Source organism: Dipodomys ordii, unplaced genomic scaffold (genome assembly GCF_000151885.1).
Source record: "Dipodomys ordii isolate 6190 unplaced genomic scaffold, Dord_2.0 Scaffold1, whole genome shotgun sequence".
Classification (NCBI taxonomy): Eukaryota; Metazoa; Chordata; class Mammalia; order Rodentia; family Heteromyidae; genus Dipodomys; species Dipodomys ordii.
In genome coordinates, this window is record NW_012267217.1 from 39,266,572 (window position 1) to 39,274,955 (window position 8,384).

An 8,384-nucleotide genomic window follows, 5' to 3' on the forward strand; every position below is an offset into this window, starting at 1 on the left:
TCTCTCCTACCCGGGCTGGCTTTGAACCGTGATCCTCAGATCTCAGCCTCCTGAGTAGCTAGGATTACAGGCGTGAGCCACCAGCGCCCGGCTCTCAATATTTAATTTTTTGAGAAAACAAAATTATTTTTAATTATTTTCTGTTCTCTGCTATTTCCTATCTTAAAATTTCATTCTTGCCAACATTAAGAATCATTAAACAGCCGGGCGCCAGTGGCTCATGCCTGTAATCCTCTAGCTACTCAGGAGGCTAAGATCTGAGGATCATAGTTCAAAGCCAGCCTAGGCAGGAAAGTTCATGAAACTCTTATCTCCAATAAGCCACTAGAAAACCGGAAGTGGCGCTGTGGCTAGCCTTGAGCTGAAGAGCTGAGGGACGTTCCCATGCCCACAACCAAAAATAAATAAAATAAAATAAAATTTTAAAAAAGAAACAGGCCTGGTAAGGTGGCTCAGTGGTAGAGCACTTGCCTTGCATGCATGAGGCCCTGGGTTCGATTCCTCAGCACCATATAAGCAGGAAAAAAAGCCAGAAGTGGCGCTGTGGCTCAAGTGGTAGAGTGCTAGCCTTGAGCTGAAGAGCTGAGGGACAGTGCCCAGGCCCAGAGTTCAGGCCCCACGACTGGACCCCCCTCCCCCCCAAAAATCATTAAACAGTAGTCAGCAATCTGATACTACAACAAAATGTCTGATACAGTTAACCTGTATCAGAGAGAAAAGGGTTCATTTGACTCACACGTCAAGAGGTTCCAGTCCCATTTCTTAGGGTTCTAATGAAGTCAGAACATCCTGCAGGAGTGCATAGTGGAGTACACCACTTACATTTCAAGCTAGGAAGCAGAGGAAACGCTCCTTCAAGAGCTTGTATACAAGGATTTCTTTTAGGGCCCACCTGCCCAAGGCTCCCCCACCTCCCAGTAGCTCCACTCTGGAGACAAACTGTTCAACACACAGACCTGTTGGGAACATTCATCCAAATTATATCAGTCTACAGATTTCCTCTGTCAACTGTCATAATAGGGGAAAACATGTCATTTTACTATGAATGTAATGAAAACTTTTGTCTTATTTTGTTGTTGTTATTGGTCATGGGGCTTGAATTCAGGGCCTGGACACTGTCCCTGAGCTTTTTCTGCTTGAGGCTAGCGCTCTACTACTTTGAGCCACAGCACCATTTCCAGTTTTCTGGTGGCTAATTGGAGATAAGAGTCTCATGGAGGAGCTGGGAAGGTGGCTCAGTGGTAAAGCACTTGCCTGGCATGCATGAGGCCCTGGGTTCGATTCCTCAGCTCCACATAAGCAAAAAGTAAAAAGCCAGAAGTGGCGCTGTGGCTCAAGTGGTAGAGCTCTAAGCTTGAGCTGAAGAGCTGAGGTACAGCGCCCAGACCCAGAGTTCAGGCCCCACAACCAGACCCAAAATAAAATAAAACTAAATTTAAAAAAAAAGAGTCTCATGAACTTTCCTACCCAGGCTGACTTCGAACTGTGATCCTCAGATCTCAGCTTCCTGAGTAGCTGGGATTATAGGCCTGAGCCACTGGCACCCAAGCTTTTATGTCTTTAGGATTCCATTAAGATCTTTCCACACATAGAAAGACAAACATATCTCCACTTAGAACTTACTTGGAAGTTTTAAATAATAAATGCAGCTACTGGTATCTGCTTTACAAAAAATGAAAATCAAAAAGCCAGCAAAGAATGAGACATCACTATATCTATCCTGATAAAATCAAAATACCTTACATGGTCAGGTATTGATATTTATCACAGCTCTGACTTAGCAATTGATTTTCAACTTGTGAAGGGAAAAAATATCTCCAACCTCTCAAAGAAATGCTCATATTTTTTTAACCTATGCAAATGTTTTATATGTTATAATATATTTTATATTAAAGAAAAATATTTTATATTCCCCAGCCCAAAGTGGGTTTGAAGAATTACAACAAGAACCCGAAACCAAGATTCTTCAACCCACAGTTTGACTAAACTAAGGTATGCAGAATTTTGTTAAAGCATGTTTTATCTAGACCTTGCCCCCAGTTGATTTTGATTTTTTGTGTTATTTTCATATCTGACATAAAAGACAAAATTCCTTGCAGTCTCTATTCTCTAGATAAATAGTGTAATGAACATAAGACTGAACTTGCCAGCCAGCTATTATGTTTGGCCTGCAGAATATTTGGACCTTGTTTTATGTGAATGCATTTCAGGTAAGATCTGGTCTTTCCCCAAGCACAGCAACTGTTTAATACTCCCTAGACTTAACCATTTATGTTAAACTTCCAAATCTCTATGAGCTCTTGGTTTGTTCCTGCTCCCAGAAATTTCATCTTAGACATAAAATGAATCTAGGGGAATTGCTAGGTATTTGGGAATAAACTTGAGAGGAAACCAAGCCTACTTCAAAATTTGAAGTAAGGCAACTCACTCCATTGTTGAGAGTGTCTTTTTTTTTTTTTTTTGGCAGGTCGTGGGGCTTGAACTCTGGGCCGGGTGCTACCCATGAGCCACAGAGCCACTTTCTGGTGGTTAATTGGAGATAAGAGTCTCATGGACTTTGCTGCCCCAGCTGGCTTTGAACCGAGGTCCCCAGATCTCAGCCTCCTGAGTAGCTAGGATTACAGGTGTGAGCCACTGGCGCCTGGCTGAGAGTGTCTTTTCTTCAATAGCCAGTTGGCACCTAACTTCATTATCTATTCTTTTATGTTCTCCCTTTGAAACCTGCACATAAATAGTGTATGATACTCATTTATGAGTTAAATGACTACTTTAAAAAATGACTATTGCCGGGCGCTGGTGGCTCACACCTGTAATCCTAGCTACTCAGGAGGCTGAGATCTGAGGATCACGGTTCAAAGCCAGCCCAGGCAGGAGAGACCGTGAGACTCCTATCTCCAATAAACCACCAGAAAACCGGAAGTGGCCCTGTAGCTCAAGTGGTAGAGCACTGGCCTTGAGCTGAAGAGCTGAGGGACAGTGCCCAGGCCCAGAGTTCAAGCCCCATGACCAACAACAACAACAACAAAAATGACTGTATTATCCTGCCCCTGCCCCAATATGGCTTACCTTAAACCAAAAATAAATCTTCTGGGACTAGAGGCATAGCTCAGTAGTTGGGTTTGAATCTCAGAACTACGAATAAACCCTACCATTCATTATATAACATCACCAAACAAACAGGGTTCTTTTCTTGGTTGTTTTAATAGAACTTCTCTTCAAGCATTACAAAAAAAGGTGGGGGATGGGATTGGAAAAGCAATCAGGAAAAAAATAGAAGAAAGCTGCTCTTGAAAAAGGAAAAGGGATAAAAAGGAGTTCAAGTGAAACTTTTAGGATGGCAGGACCAGAGAGGAGACATTCAGAAATTCATTTTCCCTTTATGGTAAACTGAACTATAGCAGTATGGAGCTGTATGTAAATAACTGCCTGAGAAACTCACCAGAGCCCTGTGACTCCACAATGAACACCTACTGGTACTTTTGTAACTCTTAACCATGTATTATTTATTTATTTATTTATTCAGTTCCAGTTCTGGGGCTTGAACTCGGAGCCTGGAGACTGCCCCTGACCTTTTGTGCTCAAGACTAGCATTCTACCACCTGAGTCATGGCTCTACTTCTGGATATTTTGTGATTAATTGGATATGAGTCTCACAGACATTCTTGCCTGGACTGGCTTTGAACTGAGATCTTGAGATCTCAGCCTCCTGAGTAGCTAGGATTACAGGTTTGAGCCACTGGCATCCAGCTCAGCTGTGCATTCTTTTAGTTGCTTCTGTTCAAGAAAACAGCCAATGCTATGCTTTTATCTAAAATTCTAAAATAAAAAATCTCAATTTTTTTCCTCCAAACTATGAAATCTCCTCCCCCACCCTTTAGCAAGCTTCTCATATCTCTTACATCATACACTTTCCAATTTAGTGCTGAATTTTTCTCTCATATGTCTTCACCTGAATCATGGAGGTCTACATATGACTTTTTTTTTCTTTTTTCTTTTTTTTTTGTCAGTTGTGGGGCTTGAACTCGGGGCCTGGGCACTGTCCCTCAGCTCTTCAGCTCAAAGCTAATGCTCTACCACTTGAGCCACAGCGCCACTTTCCAGTTTTCTGGTGGTTAATTGGAGATAAGAGTCTCACGGACTTTTCTGCTCAGGCTGGCTTATCCTCCTGAATAGCTAGGATTACAGGGGTGGGCCACCAGCACCTGGCTTACATATGACTTTTAATATGTCCAACTTCAGTACACCATGGAGAGCTTACATCTCCACTTTGGGGGAAGTTATTTATGTGGTCACTCTTGTTACACTGGATTTTCTAGACCAAACATGAGTGTCAGGCTAGAATTCAAGAGTGTATATTCCATTATATAGCATACAGGTATGATTCTCGCTAAATAAATATGTTTGCTTTATACCACAGGAAATGGCTTCTTCAATTAAAAGGAAAAACTAGTACTTTAGCTAGCCTCTCTTCAAATACTGTCTTTTCAGTAACACATTTATCATGCAGACTACTATGCACTCCTATCATCTGAGAGGGGGAAGAAATCTATGTGCAAATTGGAGCTACATAACTATCTGGCAAATCATTCTTCTCTGCCCTTTCCTGAGCTTTCCTAAATAAGTTTCCACCCAAGAGTGAAATGTAAACAATTTCATGTATGTGCCTATCTAGGCTCAATAAATTCCTCCTCCCAATAGTGGTAAACAGAAAGAAAATTAATTCCCCAATTTAAAAAAGGGGGAAAGTATACATTATTAATATCATGTTCTCTTTAAGTTTCAAAACAATTTAAACTATTTGGACTCTAAGCTCATTCACTTTTTAAAGATTTGTGTGTGTGTGTGTGTGTGTGTGTGTGTGTGTGTGTGTGTGTGTGTGTGTAAGAGGAAGACAGAGACTAAGATAGAGACAGCAATGAAGATAGAGACAGAGAAGCCAGATCCCCTTTGATCTTAGAACAGTGGAAAGTCCATTTCACATGCTTTTACCCAGAAGTTGTAAGTGGCAAAACATAGGGAACTTACTTCCACAGCAACAGCAGGCTACTATCGTAGGTTCAAGGAGTGGGGAAACGGCACTGAGCAGCCTGCCCACTCTTTTTTTTTTTCTTAGAAAACAGAAACCTCCCTACATTTTTCCCCCAGGGATTCACTGAAGGGCTTTAGAGCTCCCTTCTGTGTTCACCAGTTTTATACTTTTGTCTGAGAAGCTAAGGAGTCTGTATTTCTGAAGTAAGTGGCTTCCTTCTTATCATTTACAGGTCTTTTAATGGTGCTGGTGGTCAGTGTAGGATTCCAACATGTTGGCAAGTGCTCTATCACTCCGCTACATCTTCACTCCTGCCCTGGACCTCTTGAGCCAAATACCTAGCCCCAAATCCTTTTTTTTGGGGGGGGGTCCGGTCGTGGGGCCTGAACTCTGGGCCTGGGCACTGTCCCTCAGCTCTTCAGCTCAAGGCTAGCGCTCTACCACTTGAGCCACAGCACCACTTCCGGCTTTTTTCTTTTTGCTTATGTGATGCTGAGGAATCGAACCTAGGGATTCATGCATCCAAGGCAAGTGCTCTACCACTGAGCCACCTTCCCAGCCCATCCTTTCTAAATCTGCTCATTCCTACGTTCAACATATATTTCAACATATATTTCTTGAGCATTCACCTTTAAATCTAACATATGGGGAAACCTAGAAAGAATAGTCTTTAGCTCTTCTCCTCTACATAATTAATGTTCAGAGAGCATTTTCAGCATGCACAAAGCCCTGGGTACAATCCCCAGAATAGGGTACTGGGTGGGTGAAAGGTGAAGAATAAGAATATAAAATCAATGAAATAAGCAGGTGTAGCGCACCCTGTATTCTCAGCATTTGGGAGGCTAAAGTAGGAGTGTGAATATAAGGCTAGCCTAGGCTAAAATCCTGAGAACTTACTTCAAAACAAGATGAAATGAAATAAATACTATTTTTTTACTCCTATGGCTATTAGCAAGAAGTGCATTGCTATGTCTGAGTGTGTTAATGTATAAGAGAACACTGAAGTGGCTGTACCATGCCCACTGGGCACTGTTGTGCCACTTTTTTACCAGTGTCTGGTGTGTTTTGGATTTTAGTTCTTTGGATTTTTGCACCTGAATCTCAGGTTTTAACTTACAGTTATCTAATAACTTACATTGTTGAACATCTTTTCATATTGCCATGACATATTATACATCTGTATGTCTGTATGTCTTCTTTGGTGAGGAGTCTGTTTGGGTCCTTTTGCTCATTATTAAGTCATATTGCATTTTCAGAATTATTTGATATTTTGGATAACAATCTTTTATCAGATGTCTTCAAATGTTTCCTTCTAGTCTATGGATTGTCTTCTCATACCTTTGATGACTTTTCAGTTTTGTTCCTTCAAAGTACTGTTTCACCTGCCATTTCAATTTTTTAAATTATTGTGTTAAAATACATGTAACAATTAAGCTTAAGAACTCAACTGTTTTGTGTTGTGAGGGTATGTTTCTATGTTACCCCAATGGCTAAAAGTGATTCTCTTTCCGCAGCCTCCCAAATAGCTGTTACTTCTTACAGGCATGCACCACCATGCCCTGTTCAGACCTTACTTAACCTTTTGTTTTGTTTTGTTTTGTTTTGACATGCTGAAGAACAAACTCAAGACTTCACGAATGCTAGGCAGGTTCTCCCCCTGAGCCACCACAGATCTTAATCATTTAAAGAATAGAGTTCAGTGGTGTTAAATACCTTCATAATATTGTGTAATCATCATGATTATTCATCTCTATAATTCCTTTCATGTTGCAAAACTGAAACCCTACAACAATTCATTTAATTCATTAGAACATGGGATCTTTTATATTATAGAAGGCTCTTTTTTCCTTCACAAATTACTAAATCTGTTATAAAAGTAACATGTGTTCCTAGTGGAAAACAATTAGGAAATAGAGGAAGAAAAAAACCATGAAAAACATAATACCCCCAGAAAAACCAGCAGCCTTAGGAGTTTCTGGAAACTGTTTTCTTGGCCTGGACAATTCAACAAAACATAGCAGCAGAAGCCTAAAAGAAATATTCACCCTTTGACCCAACAAGCCTTGTTAAAAATGTAATCTAAAAAAATAATTGGAAGTGTGCCCAGAGTCAAATACTAAGATGTTCCAGTTGGGAAAAGTTTGAAATGATCTGTTCAGTATTCATTTTCTAGTCCAGCCATAATAAAGCATCACAGACTGTGTGGTTTAAACAACAGAAACTGATTTTTCCTACTTCTGAAGGCTAGATGTCAGCAGGATTTATTTCTTTGAAGTCTCTCTCCTTAACTTATAGCCATTTTTGCCCTGGGTTTTCATATGGTCTTCCCTCTATAAATTTCTCTGTCTACGTTTTCTTATCACACCAGTCTTATTAGATAAGAGCCCACTAATAACTTCATTTTAATTTAATTATCGCTTTAAAATCCTATCACAAAATACAGTCACAAACTAAGGTACTTGGCTCTAAGCACATCAACATGCCAGTTTGAGGCCAAATACAGTTCATCCATCATGCAGCCTAGCACAAGAATTAGGATTAGTTAAGTAAAGCATGATGAGTTCACTTCAGGTTTAATCATATGTTTTAGTTTGGGTACAAATTGTGTGGGGGGGGGGGTCTTGAACTCTGGGCCTGAGTACTGTCCTTGAACTTTTGTGCTTAATTAGCACTCTACCACTTGAGCCACAGCTCCATGTCCAGCTTTTCTGCTAGCTAATTGGAGTTAAGAGTCTCCCTACTAGCTTTACTACCCCGGCAGGCTTCAAATGGAGATCCTCAGATCCCAGCCTCCTGAGTAGATAGGGTTACAGGCGTGCGCCACCGGCGCTCAGCAGGCAGAAATTTTTAATATAGTTATATCTCAAAAATAACCAGTAGAAAAAACAGTTGGAGGCATTAGCAGTAGAGTGTTTGTAGAGGCAAAAAGAGTTAGATCCTATCTGAAAAATAACCACAACAGAAAGAACTGAAACTGTGACTCAAGTGGTAGATTGCCTGCCTAGAGTGTGCAGAGCTTTGAGTTCAAATTCCAGTATCACCAAAAAAAATAAAAAGGCTTTAGACATACATATACACACATATAATTTCATGATATATGTGGTCAGTGAAAAGAGCAGGCTTCTAAATAATATGGATAGCTTGATTATTTCACTTTTATTTTCTGGTGGTCCTGAGGAGCAAACCTAGGGCTTTCTACGTGCTAGCCAAGCAATCTACCATTGAGTTACATTCCCCAGCCTATGATTCTTTCTCTTTCTGTGTGTGAAATACTTACATTAATGCACAGAAATGGCTTAAAGTTTATATTTAGGAGCCGGGCGCTGGTGGCTCATGCCTGTAATCCTAGCTACTC